The 20,763-nt window shown below is 51.2% G+C and overlaps 1 protein-coding gene and 1 non-coding gene across 2 annotated transcripts in view; both read right to left on the bottom strand.

Annotated features, from left to right (window-relative positions):
- Positions 1-20,763, bottom strand: part of LOC149358457 (uncharacterized) — a 136,767-nt gene that overhangs the window by 61,022 nt on the left and 54,982 nt on the right. The gene's annotated exons all lie outside the window — the stretch shown is intronic.
- On the bottom strand, positions 15,852-15,972 carry LOC149358458 (U5 spliceosomal RNA). The gene has a single exon (XR_016289291.1). It is a non-coding gene; the product is annotated as a U5 spliceosomal RNA (small nuclear RNA).

Raw genomic sequence — 20,763 nt, forward strand, 5'->3', positions numbered from 1 at the left:
TATTCGACTGGTGTCCACCGAGATATGTGAGAAAGTTACTGCCTAATTTCCTTTCCTCAAATACAATTTTCATTTTCTTCATTACGGCCCCTCTTTCTCTTTCTTCTTTCACTCCACTTCCTCCCTTCCTGTACGGTCTGGTTCACCTGTCCACCGAGATGACAGAGAATTACAGCGCCATTTCCTTTCCCCAAAAAAGCGCTGCGTTCAAAGGGCAACGCATCGCGCCGAACGGGTGGTGGCGTTCCGTGGACTCTCTGGCAGCGCTACAACACGCTGTCGCGTTCCACTCCTAAAGGCAAATATTCAGCGTCATTAATTGGCATTTAATTAATGCACCAACAGAATGTGACGTGAACAATCGCGTAGCAGAATGCAGCACTCAGGCTATCGCCTTTCACCACTTTAGCCGCTAAAGTTCCTCATAATTTTTTCCTCGAAGCAGCTATTGGTGAAGGGTCTGAGGGATAGCGCGGAGGATAGGGTCGCTGGCCTGTATTAAGGCGAAAGCCTTTAATGCCTCATATTGTCGTGACCAAGTCGTGTTAGCAAATGTGTCCGCGTTTCGGTTCGCATACCTTATATGGGCATATGCCAATCAACAGCCAAGCAATACTTAATCGGGTGCAATCGAAAGACATCGGAACAAGATATAAAGAGATTTCATGATTATATAATTGTACTGAATGACTAACTGACTAATTGGTAATTAGTAGTAGCTAAGAAGTGGCATGTGGAACTGTGCACTGAACCTGTACCTTAACTAACACTAATTAATCAGTGTACTAGTTAAGGTAGTGTTAACTATCACTAACCATACATTAACTAGTATCACGAAATGTGCAAGTCATGTTTAACTATCATTAACCATCAATAACAGATGTTTCTAGAAGTTTCATATACATTGTGTCGAACATTCTATTGTGTTCCATCACTTGACAGGTGAGTGACAGGACATGATGGATGGCATTAGAAAAATAGCAAATACCAATTAGCCTAATTATCCTTTCTAGTCAGACCACATAAATAAGTAAAACCGAGTAGGAAATTGGTCAAGTTGGCTTGGTTTGGTTTATGGGGTTTAACGTCCCAAAGCGACTAAGGCTATGAGAGACGCCATAGTGGAGGGCTCCGGAAATTTCGACCACCTGGGGTTCTTTAACGTGCACTGATATCGCACAGTACACGGGCCTCTAGAATTTCTCCTCCAAAGAAATTCAACCGCCGCGGCCGGGATCGAACCCGCGTCTTTCGGGTCAGCAGCCGAGCACCATAACCACTGAGCCACCGCAGTCGAGTTGGGGAATCTAATCAGGGTCTCTCCGGAGTGCGAGACGAGCACGCAACCACTCCGCCATGCCAGTTCGATGGTTTGGAATGAACAAAGGCACGTCTAGCTAATACGGCGTCTTCGTTCACTCCCATCTTCCTCCCTTCCCTTACGGCGAGGTTCAGGTGTTCACCGAGATATGCGAGAGATATACATTTCCTTTCCTCAAAAACCAATTTACCGTCGAGCAAGGGGTAGAGCCCAATGGGCGATGGCGTTCTGTGGACTCCCTGGCAGCGTTGCTAGACGCTGTCACGTTCCACTCTTAGAGGCGACGCTTAACATCTTAACCACCCCTCACCCCTTACCCTAGCACACTATCATCCCTCCTTCCCCAATCCGGCATGCACCCTATGCCCAGAACCCTTCGCCTCTTCCCTCCACATCCTTCCCCTCCGCCCGGCGGACCCTTCCCCGCGGGACCTAGAGAACCTCAAGACCTGGGAGGACTGGGAGCCCCTGCTGCGCTCGGAGGAACCGGCCGTGCAGACCATCGCCACCGGCTGGGCTGCCAGTGTTATGGACCTTAGGAACATAAGCATTAGTGCAGTGGGGTCGTGCGGGGACCCTGGGGCGTGCCCCGAATTCCTTTTACAATAAAGTTTTTTTCTCTCTCTCTCTCGATTCACCGCACTTTCGGTCCACAAAGTGCCCCCCTGAATTTTTCTGATTCCGAGGGAGACCAAGATATACCATCCTGTGACGTCGCCGCGCTGGCTATGTGGTTATGGCGCTTGGCTGCTGACCCAAAAGACGCGGGTTCGATCCCGGCAGCGGCGGTCGAATTTCGATGGCGGCCCATGTACTCTGCAATTTCAGTCCACGTTAAAGAACCACAGGTGGTCAAGATTTCCGAAGCCCTTCACTACGGCATCCCTCATAGCCTGAATCGCTTTGGAACGTTAAACCGCCATAAACCCTATACCGGCCTGTGAAGGTTCGTGTGAGCCTGGTGTATTAAGGCGAAAGCCTTTAATGCCTCATGCTGTCGTTAGCAATTCGTGCCGGCAGCCGTGTCTGCGTCCGTGTCGGCAGCCGTGTCGACAGATGAGTCCGCGTTTTGACGGGTGTCCACCGAGCTATGTGAGACTGTTACTGCGTAATTTCCTTTCCTCAAATACAATTTCCAGTTTCTTCATTACGGCCCCTCTTTCTTCTTTCACTGCCACTTCCTCCCTTCCTGTACGGTGCGGTTAAGGTGTCCACCGAGATGACTGAGAATTACAGCGCCATTTCCTTTCCTCAAAAAGCGTTGCGTTCAAAGGGCAAGGCATCGCGCCGAACGGATGGTGGCGTTCCGTGGACTCCCTGGCAGCGCTACAACACGCTGTCGCGTTCCACTACTAAAGGCGAAGCTTAAGCGCCATTAATTAGCAGTCAATTAGTGCTGAGTGATTAGTCAGTAATTTGTCATTAATTAGTAATTTGTCATTACTTGGCCATCAATTATGTGTGGCGTCATCCAGTGGTGACGTCACCAGTGTCACATAGGCAAAGTGGTGCGGAAAACGCTTTCGCCTCTACGCACTTTAGACAGTCGAAGTGTCCCCTGAATTTTTTTTTGGCATGTCGGCGGACCTCCGCGTGTTTCCCGATTGGAGACCCCAAGCCTAGTTCGTCCCGCATCCTCGGCGTCAGCAACCAAATACCCTATAGATGCAAGCCGAGAAGTGACAGTTACTAAGCCTTTCCTCCTCTAAAAAACGAATTCGATACCAGTAACAACAAGCTTTGGACTCAAATACGTAAATATGTGGTACACCTTAATTATACGCAGAATTTCTGCACAGTTAATTAATAGCTATAGGCGCGTGCGTCGTGCTTTTTCGATTGTTGGATTACAAAACTCCATATCAAGGACACCAAGCGAATCTCTGGCAGAAAAAACCGTGCCCCTTGTTCATGCAGTTGTGTTGGCTCGGGTGTCGTCCACTCGCTAGACGCAGACAACCGTCGCACTGGCTTCTCCCCCATCCCACGTGCTGATCACCAATCATCATGCTTTTTACGCAGTGGCCCATTTTTTTCCCTTCATTTCAATGCCGTGGGGTGGGGCCTATAAAAGAACCTATAGGGTAATTTTTGAGAGGCCCTGCCCGCTTGGGCGGGCCTTAATTTTAAAATCTAAAGTAAGATTTCATTTCCGGGTGAAGGAATGAGTGAAAAAGTGACAGGATAATAATTAAATTGAATTGTTTTTTTTTGCATAGGAAATGGCAAAATATCGGTCTCACATATCTCGATGGACTACTGAACCGCGCTGTAAGGGAAGGGATAAAGGAGGGACTGAGAGAAGAAAGGATACAAAAAAAATTACCGACGATTACGTTACTTCCTAATGCGAAATTTGAGCGCAGCAAAAAGGTGTTTCACCTTTTCGATAGATTGAGGCAAAGAAATCGAGCAACACATGTATGCGCTATCACAGAGTTTTTTTTTTATTTTTCACACGTATTCCTTTAACAAAGATTCCACTAACAGTTCTTGACAGTCATGAATGAAGCTTTGTGGTCGGAGAAATAGACTGATATATGTTCGACTTGGTACACCAATGCTTGATTCTCAAAGACGAGATCTATACAAGTGCCTCGCGAGGTTGTCACAGCCGTGGGACGCGTTACGAGCGAGAGGAACGGGATGTTCTCCCGCATAAGTGTTAGGAAATTGCTGTTTGTCTTTATGTCAACATTAAAGTCCCCCACTACTAACATCGGTGTGGATCGATGGACGGTTAATGCGAGTTGCAGGAAGTGCACGACGTCTTTCGTGAGTGCGGTAGGGGCGAAGTAGGCAGCTACTACCAGCAAGCCGTTGGGCAACTTTGCGGCGCACAGTTCGCCAAGTTCATGTGACGTGCCAAACATTTCGACTGGTATTGCAGAGAGACCTGTGCGCAAGTAGATAGCGACTCCCGCCGCTCTGTTGTGGTTTCTGCGAGCACCACAGCAGTATAGGAAATCTATGATTTCGAGAGGCTCTTCGGGATCCATCCAGGTTTCAGCAAAGCAAAGTACAGAGGAATGGCGCATAATGTGATCGTGGTGTACGTCCTTGGCATGTGCGGCAAGGGAGCGTACGTTAAGAATGTGGTTGTGAATGATGAATGAAGTGCTGCCAGCGAATGACGCGTCCATTGGCTGTCTGCGTGTGTTACTGATGTGTGGTTAACATGTTAAGCTTCGCCTGTAAGAGTGGAACGCGACAGCGTCTTGCAACGCTGCCAGGGAGTCCACAGAACGCCATCGCCAATTCGGCTGTACGCCTTGCTGGACGGTAAATTTATTTTTTGAGGAAAGGAAATGTATCTCTCTCGCATATCTGGGTGGACACCTGCACCTCGCCGTAAGGGGAAGGGGGAAGATGGGAGTGAACGAAGACGCCGTATTAGCTAGACGCGCCTTTGTTCATTCCAAACCATTCAGCTGGCATTACGGAGTGGCTAGCGTGCTCGTATCGCACTCCGGAGACCCTGGTTCGATTCCCCAACTCGACCAATTTCGTTCTCGGTTTTATAGATTTATGCGGTCTAACTAGAAAGGTTAATTAGGCTATTTCATATTTACATTATTGCATTTCTATCCATCGTGTTCTGTCATTAACCTGTCAATTGTTGGAACTGTCTAGGATGTTCGACACAACGTATATGAAACGAGCAACGTCTTACTGAGTTCTCCTCATTCTCCTCTATATTAATTAGGCTAATTGATTAATTAAGCAATTAACTAAACTCAGTCCAACTTAGTTCCAGCATCACTATACGATCCCTTTGATTGGTTGCATGGTTACTAGCCAAAGTACAATTGGCCCCATTTGAAATTCGCGCACTGTGACGTCACGAGCATTTCGACCAATTGAAAAGCATGACATTGGGGGCGGAGCTGGTTACGAGGCCGACGCCGACGCCGACGACGACGACGACGCGAAACCCAGGAACGGACGCCAAAGAGCTGCGCTCTAAAAAGTAGTGGAGGGCTCCGGAATAATTTCGACCACCTGGGGAACCTTAACATGCACTGACATCGCACAGCACACAGGCGCCTTTTGCGTATCGCCTCCATCGAAACGTTGCCGCCGCGGTGGGATTCAAACCCGGGTACTGCCACTAAGTACCCGAGCCCCCTAACCACTGAGCCACTGCGGCGGGTAGGATCTCGGCCTTGAGTGGACCAGATTATTCTCTCTCGCTCACTCGGCCTACGTCACGGATGACGTATCCGAAGAAGAGTAAATCAGGTAGTTGGGCCAGTAAGAGGGTTGCGTGGTGGTGTGAAAACATTTTTAGGAAGGGACAGGAGGTATATTTGGATCAGCCCGTAAGGGACCGATCCTTACAAGCATAGGTGGAGGTCCCTAGCTTGGGACCCCAGTGGCGGTGGCCGCCGCCCGGGCGCGCCCGACTAAGCCTTGTTGGGCCTGTTAATCGTCGCAGCCGAGCAGGGTCGCCTCCCAATCTTCCCGGGTTGGGTTGGGGATGGAGGGAATAGCCGGATTGGATCGGCAGGCCCACACCATGTGATAGGTGTCGAAAGACACCGCTCTACAGAAAGGGCAGCTGCCGTTAAAGGAGGAGTCAAAAATTCAAGGGGCGCTTTGTTGGCCTAAAGTGCGGTGAGGTGAAAGCCTTGAGCACAGTGTTGCTGCTTGTGTCACTGATGTGTAAGAGTGGAACGCGACAGCGTCTTGCAACGCTGCCAGGGAGTCCACAGAACGCCATCACCCGTTCGGCTCTACGCCTTGCTCGTCGGTAAATTGGTTTTTGAGGAAAGGAATTGCATCTGTCTCGCATATCTTGGTGAACACCTGAACCTCGCCGTAAGGGAAGGGAGGAAGATGGGAGTGAACGAAGACACCGTATTTAATAGACGCGCCCTTGTTCATTCCAAACCATCGAGCTGGCTGGGTGGAGTGGTTAGCGTGCTCGTCTCGCACTCCGGAGACCCTGGTTCGATTCCCCAACTCGACCAATTTCCTACTCGGTTTTATTAATTTATTTAATTTGTAGAATCACTATACCACCCCTTTAAATGGTTGCATGGTTATTACGGAAAGTACAATTGGCCCCGTTTTACATTCGCGCACTGTGACGTCACGACCATTTAGACCAATTGAAAAGACTGACATTTCTGTCGACAACTCCTGCTTACAACGTTAAGGCATTAAAGGCTTCCGCCTCAAAATGTTTTAGTGCTGCCGGGCACAGCAATATATTGGTGAGAAGGCGGAGAAGGAGCCGCTCATCCGCCTTCCTTCTTGAGACCGTTACATGGGCGAGGGTAAAGGCGCTGATTATTTTGATAGTAGGTTGTAACATCTTTGAAGGTTTAAACCGAATTAAAATCGAGTTCCTGATCAGGTGGGGAGGAGAAAACAGCCTGGTGAGAGAGCGCGCGGGCGGCTGCGTCTGCTGCCTCGTTTCCTGCCATCCCCTGATGAGCAGGGGCCCACATAGGGTAACGATGTGCGGGGTCCGTATCCCGTGTGCAATTTTGGTAGATTCGATAGGCTAGGAAGGGAGTGCAGCCTTGTTCGATGTTGCGTGTGACTTGGTTGACAAAACATTCCGCTGCTGGCGGTGCGGTGCAACGGATTAGGTTTCGTGCAGTGACAATTTGCAGTGTTTTCCTCAGTGCCGCAGAGTTTCTGTGCGGTGGAATGCGCTAATCTATCGAAGACGACCAGGGCCATATACGCATTCCTTCTGTTCTCCGAGTAGCCATAACAGGCGAAAAAAATGGCAGGGGACACTTACACTCCCCCTTAAGGTTATGACATGCTAGCGCTAACGGGTTAATTCCTATATATGCAGAATTGGTCATTCTCGGCTTTCGTATATCCCTGGCACTACTCACACCATTCCTGGCACAGTGGTGCAGCGGTTAAGCGATGCGCTACTGCCCTGCGACGGCAGGTGCTGCCACCGTTGGAGCTTGGCGTCCCAGGTTGCTCTTCCCGAGCAATCTCTCGCGATCAATCATTCATTTAACGGCCACCTAACGCGGTGGTTGGTTGGTCACAATCCGGTGGGCAGGTTGTGATGACGCAACAAGATCACGTGACATAGGAGGCCCACCTAGGTTGCTTCTGCGGGGATTTGTCGCTCACAGCGCCGACAACGAAGATACAAGAACGGGAACGCCGTCGCGTTAAAGTGTGATTTGGAGTCGCTCAAAGGGCAAAGTGAACGATGTCAAGTTCTGGCAGAATCTGCGTCGTGCAATTGATTGCAAGCCGGTTTTCCGGGTATAGTCACGCGCTTGCTTATTATTTGGTGAATAAGCAAAATTTAAGTTTATTGTCCTCCCGGATGAATCGTACTCGAAACATCAGCGACCGAGCGTTCATAGGCCTGAACGGTATGTGCTCTGTGAAAGTAGGTTGGTTGCGACTGAGAGAAGAATGAAAAGGAAATTGCACGAGCCTGCCAACTGGCTGGTCGTGGTGGTGAAAACATTTATTACGAATGAGCAGGAGGTATGCTTAGATCAGCCCGTAAGGGACCGATCCTTACAAACACTAGGTGGAGGTCCCTAGCATGGGACCCCAGTGGCGGTTGCCGCCGCCCGGGCGCGCCCGACTAAGGCTTGTTGGGCCTGTAAGTCGTGGCAGCCGAGCAGGGTCGCCTCCCAGTCCTCCCGGGTTGGGTTGGGGATGGGGGGAATAGCGGGGTTGGAGGGGCAGGCCCACACCATGTGATAAGTGCCAGAAGACACTGCACTACAGTGTGGGCAGCTGCCGCTAAAGGAGGGGTCAAAATGTTTTAGCGCTGCCGGGCACAGCAATGTATTGGTGCGAAGGCGGAGAAGGAGCCGCTCATCCGCCTTCTTCAGGCCTTTACATGGGCTAGGGTAAAGGCGATGACAATTTTGATAATATGTTGTAATATCTTTGAATGTATAGACCGGATTAAAATCGGGTTCCTGATCGGACGGGGAGGAGAAAACAGCCCGGTGAGAGAGCGCGCGGGCGGCTGCGTCTTCTGCCTCGTTTCCTGCCAACCCCTGATGAGCAGGGGCCCATATGAGGTGACGGTGTGCGGGGTCCGTATCCCGTATGCAATTTTGGTATATTCGATAGGCTAGGAAGGGAGTGCAGCCTTGTTCGACGTTCCGACAGGCCCCTCGCGAGTCGGTGATTATGTATTTTGAATTGGAATGTGAGGCCGCGAGAGCAATCGCGACCTCTTCTGCTTGTGTTGCACTGCGGGCTCTGAAAGTGAGGCCGTTAACTGTGTTGCTGTTGTGAACTACCGCGGCCGTGTACCATCCCCCGTGGTGAGGGCCGGAGGCGTCCACGTAGTATACACCTGTTTTGTTGCCATAATATCGGGCTAGCGCTTCCGCTCGTGCCAGGCGCCGACCATTATGGTCTTCATGTGACATGTTTGCTGGAAGAGGCCGCACGTGGAGGGCACGTCTCCACAGTTCCGGGATGCGAAACCTGTCTTCCATTGGAGGGGTGTGTTGGATATGGAGTCGAGCAAGAAGGCGGCGACCCGACTCCGTTAGCGACAAGCGCGTGTACTGGTTTGTAAGGTGCGCCTCCCGGAGTTCCCGGAAAGTATTCACCACCCCAAGAGCCATAAGCGGGCTGTTTGAAGTAGTGCTGGGGAGGTCAAGGGCACGTTTAACAATTTTGCGAAGGATGACCTCAAGGGCGTCCTCCTCTTGTTTCCGTAGGTGGAGATAAGGAGTCGAATAGAGAATTCGACTAGTTACGAAGGCGTTTGCCAGCCGCAAGGCATCCTTACTTCGTAACCCTCCGCGTTTGTTGGAAACCTGGCGGACCATGCGGCCCACCTGGTCCCCCACCTTACGGAGTTCGGCCAATGTAGTGTCTGGCCGCCTGTGTTTGTGGATGTAGAGTCCGAGTACCCGTATCTCATCACTTTCGCGTATGGGACCACTCTCAAGAGAGAGAGATATTTTAGTTGTGCACTTCTGTGAGGGGCGGAGGTGCACAAATTCCGATTTTTGAGGGGAACATTGAAGACCGCAGCGGCGGGCGTAGCGGTCTACTATCGTCGCCGCTGTTTGCAGGCTGGTTTCAATGTCTCCTGTGCTGCCCTGCGTGGCCCACAGAGTGATGTCATCGGCGTACAGGGCGTGCTGCACGCCGGCGACACCACTCAGCTGGGCCGGCAGGTGCATCATGGCCAGATTGAAGAGCAGCGGGGAAAGTACCGCGCCTTGAGGGGTTCCCCGCGTGCCGAGTAGGTAAGGACCATGGTCTCTATCTTGAATTCGAATGTAGGATTGACGATCTATTAAAAATTGGCTTATGTATTGGAATGTATTGAGGCCACAGTCGGTGTGACTTAGGTTAGTGTCGTGTCCGGTCGCTGTGTTGAATGCAGCGAAAGACGCACACGGTACTTTTAGACTTCGTTTATTTAAAGCCGATGAGGGTGCGACCAGCGTCGACCGAGGCAGGAGCCGAACTGGCCGCCCGAAGAAAGGAGGGAGTGGAGATCGTGTCCGGTCGCTGTGTTGAATGCAGCGAAAGACGCACACGGTACTTTTAGACTTCGTTTATTTAAAGCCGATGAGGGTGCGACCAGCGTCGACCGAGGCAGGAGCCGAACTGGCCGCCCGAAGAAAGGAGGGAGTGGAGAAGCGTCCACGGGAGGGAGTGGCTTCCCAGAACAGGAGGAGGGTGCGGGGGCGCACCGTGGGGGGGCATCCGGCGACAGCGTGCGACGAGGGGCAAGCGGTCGTTAGGAGGAGGATTGAGTGGTCGTTAGGAGGAGGATGCGAACTGTCGTTAGGAGGAGGACGCGGGGGCGCACACACACAAAAGCAATAAGGGGACACAACACTTCCTTCCCCCTTAGAAAGTTGCCTGGTATCGTGCAGGGGGTCGGCGCTCACGCGTGGAGGCGCGCTGGCTTTGTGCGCTCGGGGGAGAAACACTTGTAGGCTGGCTGTTGTTCGCTGTGTCTCCTAGGTCTGTCCTGGGCGAAGTCTCTTCTTCCGAGAAGAGGTGCCAGGCTATGTGGGAAGATGGTGCACGTGTTCTCTCCGCTGGCGGACAGCTCTCAGACGGCGTCGTAAATCTACGCAGCTGGTTGAGATGTCGGCGTGCTACTGTGCCATGTATGTTGACGAGCCAAGAGCGCAGGCCTATGCGTCTGACAATTGTAGCTTCCTCCCAGCGTGGCTTTTTCAGAAACTGTCGGGCGAGGACGCGCTGCCCCTCATTAAGCGTGCCGCAGCGCGGAATTGCTTTTTCTTCCCGGAACGTCTCTGCCTTTGGCTCGGGGAGGATGGCTGTGAGCTGGGTTCGCATTTCACGCTCGAACATCATTTTCGAGGGGGTCTCGCCTGTTGTGCTCTGAACCGTCGTGTGCTGCTTGAAGAGAAAGCGCGCAAGGCGGCGCTGCAGCGAGCCTGTCTGATCTCTTTCAAGGGCGCGTTTTAGCTCGGCTACGTAGCGCTCGGCTTGTCCGTTTGTCGCTGGGTGGTAGGGGGCCGATGTAACTGATGAGATCCCGTTGTCGCGATAAAACTTGAGGATCTCCGCAGACACAAACGGTGTTCCGTTGTCCGACACTACCTTGCGCGGCAGGCCGAACGTTGCAAATAGTGATCGGAGGTTGTCACTGACTGCTGCCGAAGTCGTCTGTCCCATTTGCCTTATCTCAAGCCACTTTGTGTAGGCGTCTACGACCACAAGGAAAGTGCAGCCCTCAATTGGTCCTGCAAAATCAATGTGCAGTGTGTGCCATGGTGTGTCTGGCTTTTCCCATTCTGGGACAGGAGCTTTCGGCGGGGCGCTCCGGCTGCTCTGGCAAGGCTTGCATTCTCGCACCACTGTTTCGATGTCGTTGTCAATGCCAGGCCACCACATGTAGCTTCTGGCACACTTTTTCATTGCAACGATGCCCCGATGTCCGGCGTGGATGAGAGACATAGCTTGTGCGCGTAGTTCTCTCGGCATCACAACTCGGGACCCAAATATGATGCAGCCGCGATGGGTGCTCAACTCTGTAGCTCGCCTGCGGTAAGCGTCGAAGTTGTCCCCTTTGAGTTTATGCACGTTGCCTTGTTGAACAGCTGTGTAAACTAGCCGGAGAGCTGCGCACTTCTGCGTAGATGCTGCAACTGTGCCTGCTGTAAGCGGAGGTTCTGGCAGTGCTTCGAACATCAGAACGTCTCCTGGTGGAAATGGTTCGTCAACAGTTGCGTCTAGTGGCAGACGGCTTAGCGCATCGGCGTTTTGATGTTTACCAACCATGTTCTGGCTCGGCGTCTGGTGTATGCCGCATATCATCACGCCTAGTGGAGAAAACCAGTTTCTCCCTAGAAGGCTTGATCCTGTGCCCTTCACAACAAGCAGAGGTAGCGTATGGGTCTGGCCGTTGTAGTTAACCTGCACGTTGGCAGAGCCCAATAGTGGCAGATTCTGTCCTGACCACGTTCGCAGGTGCGTGTCGTCTTGTTGCAGGGCGGGTGCGTCAGATGGCCATGAAGTTCGGAACGTGTCCTCACTGATCAGAGTACAGGCTGCGCCGGAGTCCACCTCGAACTTAATCAGCTGGTGATGTACGCTTACTTCTGTAAAAATCTTCGGTCGCGTGCCGAGATTCATGGTGTTCAGGTCGTACAACACAGATGGTGTTGCTGATGTTGTTCCATGGAGATCAGATAGCGGCGTATTCTCTGAGGCGTTGACGCTGTGATTAGGCTGGGAAGGTGACTTTATCTTGGCAAGTCTCCGTTTCGTAATGCATGCTCTTTCGATATGCCCTCGCTTGTGGCAAAAATTACACGTGGCTGACTGGAATCGACATCCCTGGGGGTTGTGTTGGTCGTCACACCGCCAGCAGCGTTGTGCCTTTTTGACCGATTTTACAACAACAGAAGCTGTTTTACAACAACAGAAGGCTTGCGCACCTGGTTGCTTGTCTGGTGTACCGGCTCGGTGTTCCGGCGAATCCCTCTCTGCTGGTGACCGGCGCTCTCCGCTCGAACGGCGATGTCGTAAGCTTTGCTGAATGTGAGGTCCTTCTCAGCGAACAGGCGCTGCTGCAGTGACTCGTCACTCAGTCCGCACACAAATCTGTCGCGTAACATCACGTCCAAGGGAAGCATGGTGGTGTTAGCAGAAGAAGCTGCGTCTCCCTCCTGCCCGGTAGCTGTTGTCGACAGCGTTCCAAAATTGCAGTCGGCAGCGAGCTTCTTGAGCGCGGCTACGTAGGCGCTCACAGTTTCTCCTCCCAGTTGATCTCGTCGTTGGAAGCGAGCCCGGCTGTAGACCTCGGATGGCCTTGGGTCGTAGTGCTTTTGCAGCGCTTTTACGATGTCGTCGTAAGACACTGCCGCTGGTGTGCTTGGCTGAATAAGGGCGCAGACAGTATCGTAGGTCTGCTCCCCGCACAGCGTCAGCAGGTTGGCCCTCTTCAAGGCTGGGTCTGTGATGTTGTTAGCTTCAAAGTAGAACTGAAGGCGTCCAACCCACGATGACCACGATGAGCCGTTGAATTCTGGTATCTGATTGGGAAACCCTCGCGTAGCCATGGCTTGTCAATAGCGTTGCGTAGCGCGGGTCGAATCCACTTTCTCGTCGCCACTGTCGTGTCCGGTCGCTGTGTTGAATGCAGCGAAAGACGCACACGGTACTTTTAGACTTCGTTTATTTTAAGCCGATGAGGGTGCGACCAGCGTCGACCGAGGCAGGAGCCGAACTGGCCGCCCGAAGAAAGGAGGGAGTGGAGAAGCGTCCACGGGAGGGAGTGGCTTCCCAGAACAGGAGGAGGGTGCGGGGGCGCACCGTGGGGGGGCATCCGGCGACAGCGTGCGACGAGGGGCAAGCGGTCGTTAGGAGGAGGATTGAGTGGTCGTTAGGAGGAGGATGCGAACTGTCGTTAGGAGGAGGACGCGGGGGCGCACACACACAAAAGCAATAAGGGGACACAACAGTTAGTGAGTATGATCTCATGTGTTACATTGTCAAATGCCCCTTTAAGATCCAAGGCGAGTACTACCCGGTCATTATGGGGGCATTCGACGGGGTCAAGGACTTCCCGATTGAGTTGCAGGAGGACATCCTGTGCGGATCTGTGTGGGCGGAATCCGAACATGGTGCTCGCAAAGACTTGTTTGTTTTCAAGATATGTAGATAACCGATCCCGCACCATCGTCTCCATTAGTTTGCCCACACATGAGGTGAGAGAGATGGGGCGGAGGTTATCTGCGTCAATTGGTTTGCCAGCTTTAGGAATAAAAGTGACCAAAGCCGTTTTCCATTAGATTGGCAGGGGGGTGTCCCCGCGCCAAATCGCATTGACGTATTCCAGGAGGGACTGGTATGCCAAGTCGGGCAGGTTCGTCAAAAGCTTGACGGTGACCTTATCCCGTCCTGGCGCAGAGCCCCGTTTCATTTTGGCGAGAGCCGCCCGCAGATCATGGAGCTGGAAAGGCTGATCCAGCTCCGTGTTCTCTCTGCCTGCATAAGAGTACGCAGATCCACGGGGGTCTTGGGCTGTACACAGATACTGGTCCCGAAGTTTCTGTGCAAGTTGAGTCGTGTTGCCAGAAAAGCGTGCAGGGCTCGGTGCAAGCCGAGCCACCACCGCTGCCACGTGCAGACAGAAGAGAGTTGAAAGATAAGAGGACAGAGTAAAAGAGGGAGAGTAAAGACGCGCGTCGCAACAACCGCGTCCGCCGGAACGGACGCTGGCTGAAAAAACAAATACACGGCCGCAGCCCGAAGGCTGCAAACCGAATCGCCTCGCCTCCCCAAAAAATCTATAACAGAGCTCTCGACCTCCCAATTGCAACATCCAACCAACGTCTCCTCGGCCTGGGGATGACGAACACCTTTGGGGAGCTGCGCGCGGTTCATCTCAGCAATCAATACTTGCGGTTAAGCAAAACACGTGCGGGTAGCCGCCTACTGACCCGCCTCCACATCAATTACACAACCCAAGAGGAGAAGCGAGTATCCATGCCCGAGGCCTGGCGCTTCGCACTAAAGGTTCGCCCCCTCCCCAATAACATGACAAAAGATGCCCATGATGGCCGCCGCCTCGCGCGAGCGGAGGCCATTTCCAAGCAGTACGGTGCTCGACCAGGGGTATTTTACACGGACGCGGCAGGTCCACACCATGGGGGTTGGTACACAGCTGCCGTTGTCCACCAAAACAACCAAGTTCAGGGCCTCACCTTCCGTGCCCCCAACATTACATTCGCGGAGGAAGTTGCTATCGCACTTGCAGCTGCGGATCCAGCGTCCCGAGTCATTATCACCGACTCAAGAGAAGCTTGCCGCAATTTTGAACAGGGCCAAATTCCAGATCGTGCTTTCCAAATTTTACACAGTTGTGAGTACCGGGATTTCCCAACCCGGCGCACCATCATCTGGGCCCCAGCACATGCGGGGATAGAGGGAAATAAGGTAGCGGACACTACCGCCCGCGCGCTTAACCACCGGGCATCGCCTCTCTCGCCGCCTGATCCGGATACTGATTTTAATCCGGCTATTACTTTTCGGGAGATCTCTCTCCTGTATCAAAACGCTCACGGCCGATACCCACCCCCCTGTAAAGGCCTCAATAAGGCAGAGGAGCGTTGGCTACTTCGCCTCTACACCAACATGGTACTGTGCCCGGCAGTGCTCAAATATTTCAATTCGGCCTTTTCGGGCGAGTGTCCACACTGTGGGGAAGTGTTTGCGGACACGTATCACATGGTGTGGACATGCCCTGCCAATCCTGCTTTCCCACCCCACCCCCACCCCACCCGAGAGGACTGGGAGGCTGCCCTGCTCGGCTGCTCAACTCTCCAGGACCAACGAGCCCTGTTGACAAGAGCCCGGGCCGCCGCGGAGGCCACAGGGGTCCCGGACTAGGGATCCCGCCTAGTGATTGTGAGGTCCGGGCCCTTCAGGCACGGTCCAAGCAATACCTCTGTATATAGTATAAATAAATGTTTTACACCACCACCCTCTCTATGAAAGTATACTGCAAGAACTTCTTATACTCCGTTTCATACATAGCAGGCAACGCTGCGGAGGCTGCGGAAGTAGTCCGTCCGCGAAACCATATCACTCCGGCATAACTTCACCAGCGAAAGAACGAGACACGAGGAGAACACAGGACAACGCTGTCTCGTCGTGTCTCGTTCTTTCGCTGGTGAAGTTATGCCTGATATACACCAACTAGCCCACATGATTACCTTGTTACAGTTTATATCACTCCGTCACGTATCATTTGTTCTTCTCTAATCCTCATTGAATGTTTGGGCGAAAACAAAGAGCGGTATAAAGCGAAGTGCTAGCACTGAAAGTCGCAGTCAAAACAGCAAGGTGCTCAGGGTTCGGGCCCTCTGGCTATAATTTTCGCCGAGTGTGGACTACTTTATAGGCTCGGATGGAGTCAGCGATTCACCCAAGGAGCCGCGTAACATACCGTCACGTCTCATTCTTGCCAAAGAGTCATTAAGAACCCCATATCAACAAAGAATGTTAAGTAATGTATACTTGACATCTAAAAGTTCTCATTTTTGATTTTAAAAAACGGCCCAGCCCAAACGGGCAGGCGCCTACAAAAATTACCTTAAAGGCTCATTGGCATGCCCCTCCCCACGGTAATCTTTAGTAAAAGGCGAAAGATTAGTGCGTGGTTCGAGGAGAGGCCTGAGCGATGGTGTTGAAAGTCTATCGAAGGGAGGACATCCGGGCCAGCCTCATTACATGAACAGGTGGCACCAGTTTTTCTGCCCAGAAGCTTCCCTTTCTGGCCTTAACATTCAGCCGTCGAATCCAACAATCTGAGAAGTAGGGCTCACGCACGTAGAGCTATTAGTCAAATGAGTACGAAGTTTTTCGGACAGCTAAAGTATGCAATGCATTACAATACATTTAGGACTCGAGCTTGTTACCGATAAGAAAGAGGAAGTAATGTATGGAAGCAAGGCGCGCAGCAGCAGCCAGATTTCGCATATGCTCCTGAAAGAATTTGCAGCCTCAGCGCGTCATCGTAATCATCATAAAACTTTATTTACACTACTGAGTAGTTTAGAGCACGCAGGCTACCGGGCCCCCGCACGGTCCCACAGCATTCAAGAGCTTCTGTTCCCCTGGTGCTGTGAAAGATGGCATTCACGAAAGCTTGAAGTTTCTTTCACACGTCCATATCTACGTTGTAGCACACCTCCACTAAGCTGTGCGCGTTCTGTGCTGAACCCTAGACGACAGATCATTTACTATCAATGCGACAGCATCACTAGGCTATGTCGACGGGGTCGTATCCGCAAAATGTGTCGGCAGCAGTTGTGGGCAACTCAGAAGAGCTAGCGTCAAACGAGTGGTTTTAATCGAAAGAGGATGATGTGAGGATGCTGAGCAAAAAAAAAATTTCGAAATCGGATGAATAGTTAATTAATTAGAGCCAAATATGTTCAAAAAGTGGACGGGGCCAGGGCAAAAGTGGTGCAAAATTTCAAAAGGCTGAAAGTGTGGGGCCACGTGACAGGAAGTGTGGGCGCAGCTAACGAGTGGCGCCAAATTCGGAAGTCCAGATAGAATACAGATGAAACGAGGGAAAATGCGCAGTTAATCGAAATCTAATCAATAATTATTGATTTAAACAATGTCAAGAGATGGGAGGGAGGGAGGGAGGGAGGGAGGGAGGGAGGGAGGGAGGGAGGGAGGGAGGGAGGGAGGGAGGGAGGGAGGGAGGGAGGGAGGGAGGGAGGGAGGGAGGGAGGGAGGGGGAGGTACAGTTGGAAATGAAAATTGGTTTTTGAGCTATCTCCGGAATGATATAGGCCACCTGGGGGTCTTAACAGTGCAATGCCAGTGCACGTTAAAGATCCTCAGGTGGTCGAAATAATTCCGGATCCCTCCAGTACAGTAATTCTTCCTTCCTTTCTTCTCTCAGTCCCTCCTTTATCCCTTCTCTTACGGCGCGGTTCATGTGTCCACCGAGATACGTGTCTGTGCGAAGCCTCCTCGGTGAGTGAAACCTGCACCCTCCAGAAGCCACACCCACCGGCCACCTCCCAATCACCCCTAAGGAATTACCACTTGCGAACTGCCCCCCTCGATCTACCTGCCCTCCCCAACCCCGCCTACTTTCCCCCATCAGAAGTGCCACCCAAAACTCATCCACCCAACTCTGTCCCCACCGACCACGAACTCCTACCCCCTCCTACCCGAACTCCTACCCGACCACGGACTCCTCCCTCCATTCTCGCGAAGTGAGAAAACCAGGCGCCCCCCAGAAACCTCACCCATCCCCTATAGGAGTCTGCCCACCCAACTATAGCTTCCCTCGACGTTCCACTCACTTTACCTACAACCAACCTCACACTCCAAAAGCTTCCCCCCCCACCCCAAGAATTCTGTGGTGCTTGTGAAGCCTGGTAGAGTGAAAGCATTTATTAGAGTAAAAGAGTAAAAGCATCGCATTAATCACCGACGGTAAATACAAATGTGTCGCAGCTTTCTCGTATCAGGTTTCATGATCGTCCTGTCAGTTTTTTTGTTTTTTTAAGAACAATAACTAAGCATTTCCATTCAAGACGTGAGCCGTCCAGAAGGGATCTTTGTTTCGAAAGTAGACGAGCTGCAGAATCTGCCAAAACCTTGCCGCTATTCACCACTGCTTCCTTGACTGCTGCGAATTGTATTTGTTAGTGCGCTGCAACAGCAGCAAGGAAAAAACATGAAGCAAAGCTGCATTACTTCATTCGACGCCCGTTTTCTGGAGGACAAATCCGATAAAACCGTAGCATGCGACCTCATTTTTCTCGTCTGCCTTCATCGCTTCTGGAGAGCCATAATGATTAATAGACGCGCTGACCCGGCGCGTGCGAAGAAAAGCCTGCGTCAGATCGAAATTGCTCAAGTGTGCGAGATATATGAAATATCTTGCGAGGAACCAGAAAAGGGCTTTGTCGTGTTTTTTGTTGTTGTTGTTTTGACTTCTGCATTTCCCACTGGCGTGAATTTTTATCTACGCAATGAATTTGATTCCTGCGACCATTTTATTTCTTTTTTTTTGTGGCCATGACCTTACTGCTTTCAAAGCACGATTCAGCAGATCATATGTAAGGACTTGAAGCTAGATGTTTGCTGTTAATCAGTGTGTAACGCTTAATGGAACGCTCCAAGTAGTCCGGCTTTCTTTTTGCAAGGCTTCTTCACTTCCATCGATGATGTCACAGGTGCTTGATTGCGTGTTCGGGCTCATACTCGTGGCTCGCCAGTTGTATGTTGTCTGTGATAAGTGAACTAGGGCACGTAGTACCTACCTGGTGAATAAAAGCTCTTCCATAAACTTGGAGTTCTTGGCAATCTTACTTATCTTGTAAGGCTCTCCAGAATTGCTGAATTTGGCACCACCACCACAGGGAAGCTGGCTATGGCCTTTGAGAATTAAGTTTCCTACGTCCATGTGTACTATCTCGATTGTGGCTCCATTTCTAAGCCGGTGATTTTTGGAAGGGAGGAGCGGGGGAGAAGTCCCGGATGTGAGTGACATAACCGATCTCTTGGGTGTCTGAGGCAGTTCACGTTAAAGGGGCCCAAGGGATGAAACTTAATCCTGATCACTCAACTACCGCTTCTCTTTCTCTTCATTTTTCAATCCCTCCTTCCTCCATTCCCTCACAATAACCACCTCACAACGAAGTGAGACAGTTAACTGCATGTTTCCTTTCAACTAAAATCACTTTTTTTTTTTTTTGCTAGGCAGTAACGGCTATCGTCGCAAATAAAAAGGTAGAGAGGGTGTTACGGCGTAAACGCCATGTCCAATCAAAAGGTGAGAAAATCGCTTGCGCAGTGAGAAACGTTGTTCGGCTTATATACAGTAGCAAACCAGCTGACTATGGTGCGCAGCCACATTGGACTGTTTCACACCGTCTTTTGCATCGCACAGTGCAACTATACATCGCTGACGCTTCTCATGCAGTCAAAGAGTAGGAGAGGTCTTTATTTTCTTTTCTTAACAGACTCTCTACCCGTTCGATCCCGGCCGCGGCGGTTGAATTTCTTTGGAGGAGAAATTCTTTGGAGGAGAATTTCTTTGGAGGAGAAAAGGCCCGTGTACTGTGCGATGTCAGTGCACGTTAAAGAACCCCAGGTGGTCGAAATTTCCGGAGCCCTTCACTACGGCGTCTCTCATAGCCTCAGTCGCTTTGGGACGTTAAACCCCATAAACCAAACCAACCATCTCTACCCGTTAAGTGAGCACGCACTGGCATCGAACAGGTAGCTGATTTAAAGCGAAGCTGCCACTTGATCCTGCTTTCACAGAATTAATCGAACAGATGAGCTTCCTCCAACTCAACACAGAAAGAAAACACACAACTTAGCATTAACACCACCCCGTGCGTCGCGCCTACGCACAGCACCTCAAAATCTCGATAATCTCCTTCTTATACGTCTAGGCCATGTGGCCCGTTTAGGTCGCTGCAGTAAGCTGAACGTGTCGCCGCATTCGCAATTTATGAGTCACAGACCATTCCGGTGATCACTTCCGAAACGAGGACGCGGCTTAAGCTCCTGGGAGAAAAACACGGTTCTCCCACCCCGCGCCACTCTAAAAAAAGAAGCAGCCGGCCGGACAGCTGCAGCGGCTCTTTGCATAGCGTATGAATGCTGACACCCTGTCTGCCTCGTTTAAACTTCCGCTCGAGTAACGTGCTGGAAAACGGGACGTCTTTATTAGATGTCTACTGCATTCATGCATCTGCGGGTGCGGTATCCCCTTCAGTTTGAGACCGCTGAGCGAAATTTATTCCGGTAAAGCCAACCAGGGGTGTTGTAAGAGATCCTCGGATGGCACTTTGCAATATATACACTCAGTGCTAGTGACGTTCGTTGTCATTAGCAACAGCCTAATATCGTCCACATGCCAGGCCTCCCGCCAAGACGGCTTCAGTCCGAGATAAACATCGTTACGCGTGAAGCCATCTCATCCCCCAGCTATTTCTTAACACTCTTACGTATGTTTCGTCGTAAGGAGGCCACTTCATTAATAATAATAATAATAATAATAATAATAATAATAATAATAATAATAATAATAATAATAATAATTTTATTGCCACAACACATGGTGATACGTACAAACTCGGGCCTGTCAAAGCCAAGGGAGGCTTGCAGGACTAGGCCCGGCAAAATCGGCGAGCGAAAATTAAAGGCAATAAAATATCAGGGTTAATTCACAAACACTGAAATACAAATACTAAGGAAGATACATTGTATAAAAGAGATGGAAAAAAAAAATCACATTGGAATTAGCATCAATTAAGAATTAAAACTTCACAGATTTAAGCAATTGCTTTACGGTGGCTTTGGATGTAGCCGTCAACACCTGATCAGGAAGCGTATTGAAGATTGTAGGGACATATACACATCGTCTTGCTTTGCCATATCTTGTTGCGTATCTGGCGACCGTGTAGCGTTGACAATTCCGCAGTGCT

The sequence above is a fragment of the Amblyomma mixtum genome, chromosome 2, assembly GCF_055824585.1.
Source record: "Amblyomma mixtum isolate Tamu chromosome 2, ASM5582458v1, whole genome shotgun sequence".
NCBI lineage: Eukaryota > Metazoa > Arthropoda > Arachnida > Ixodida > Ixodidae > Amblyomma > Amblyomma mixtum.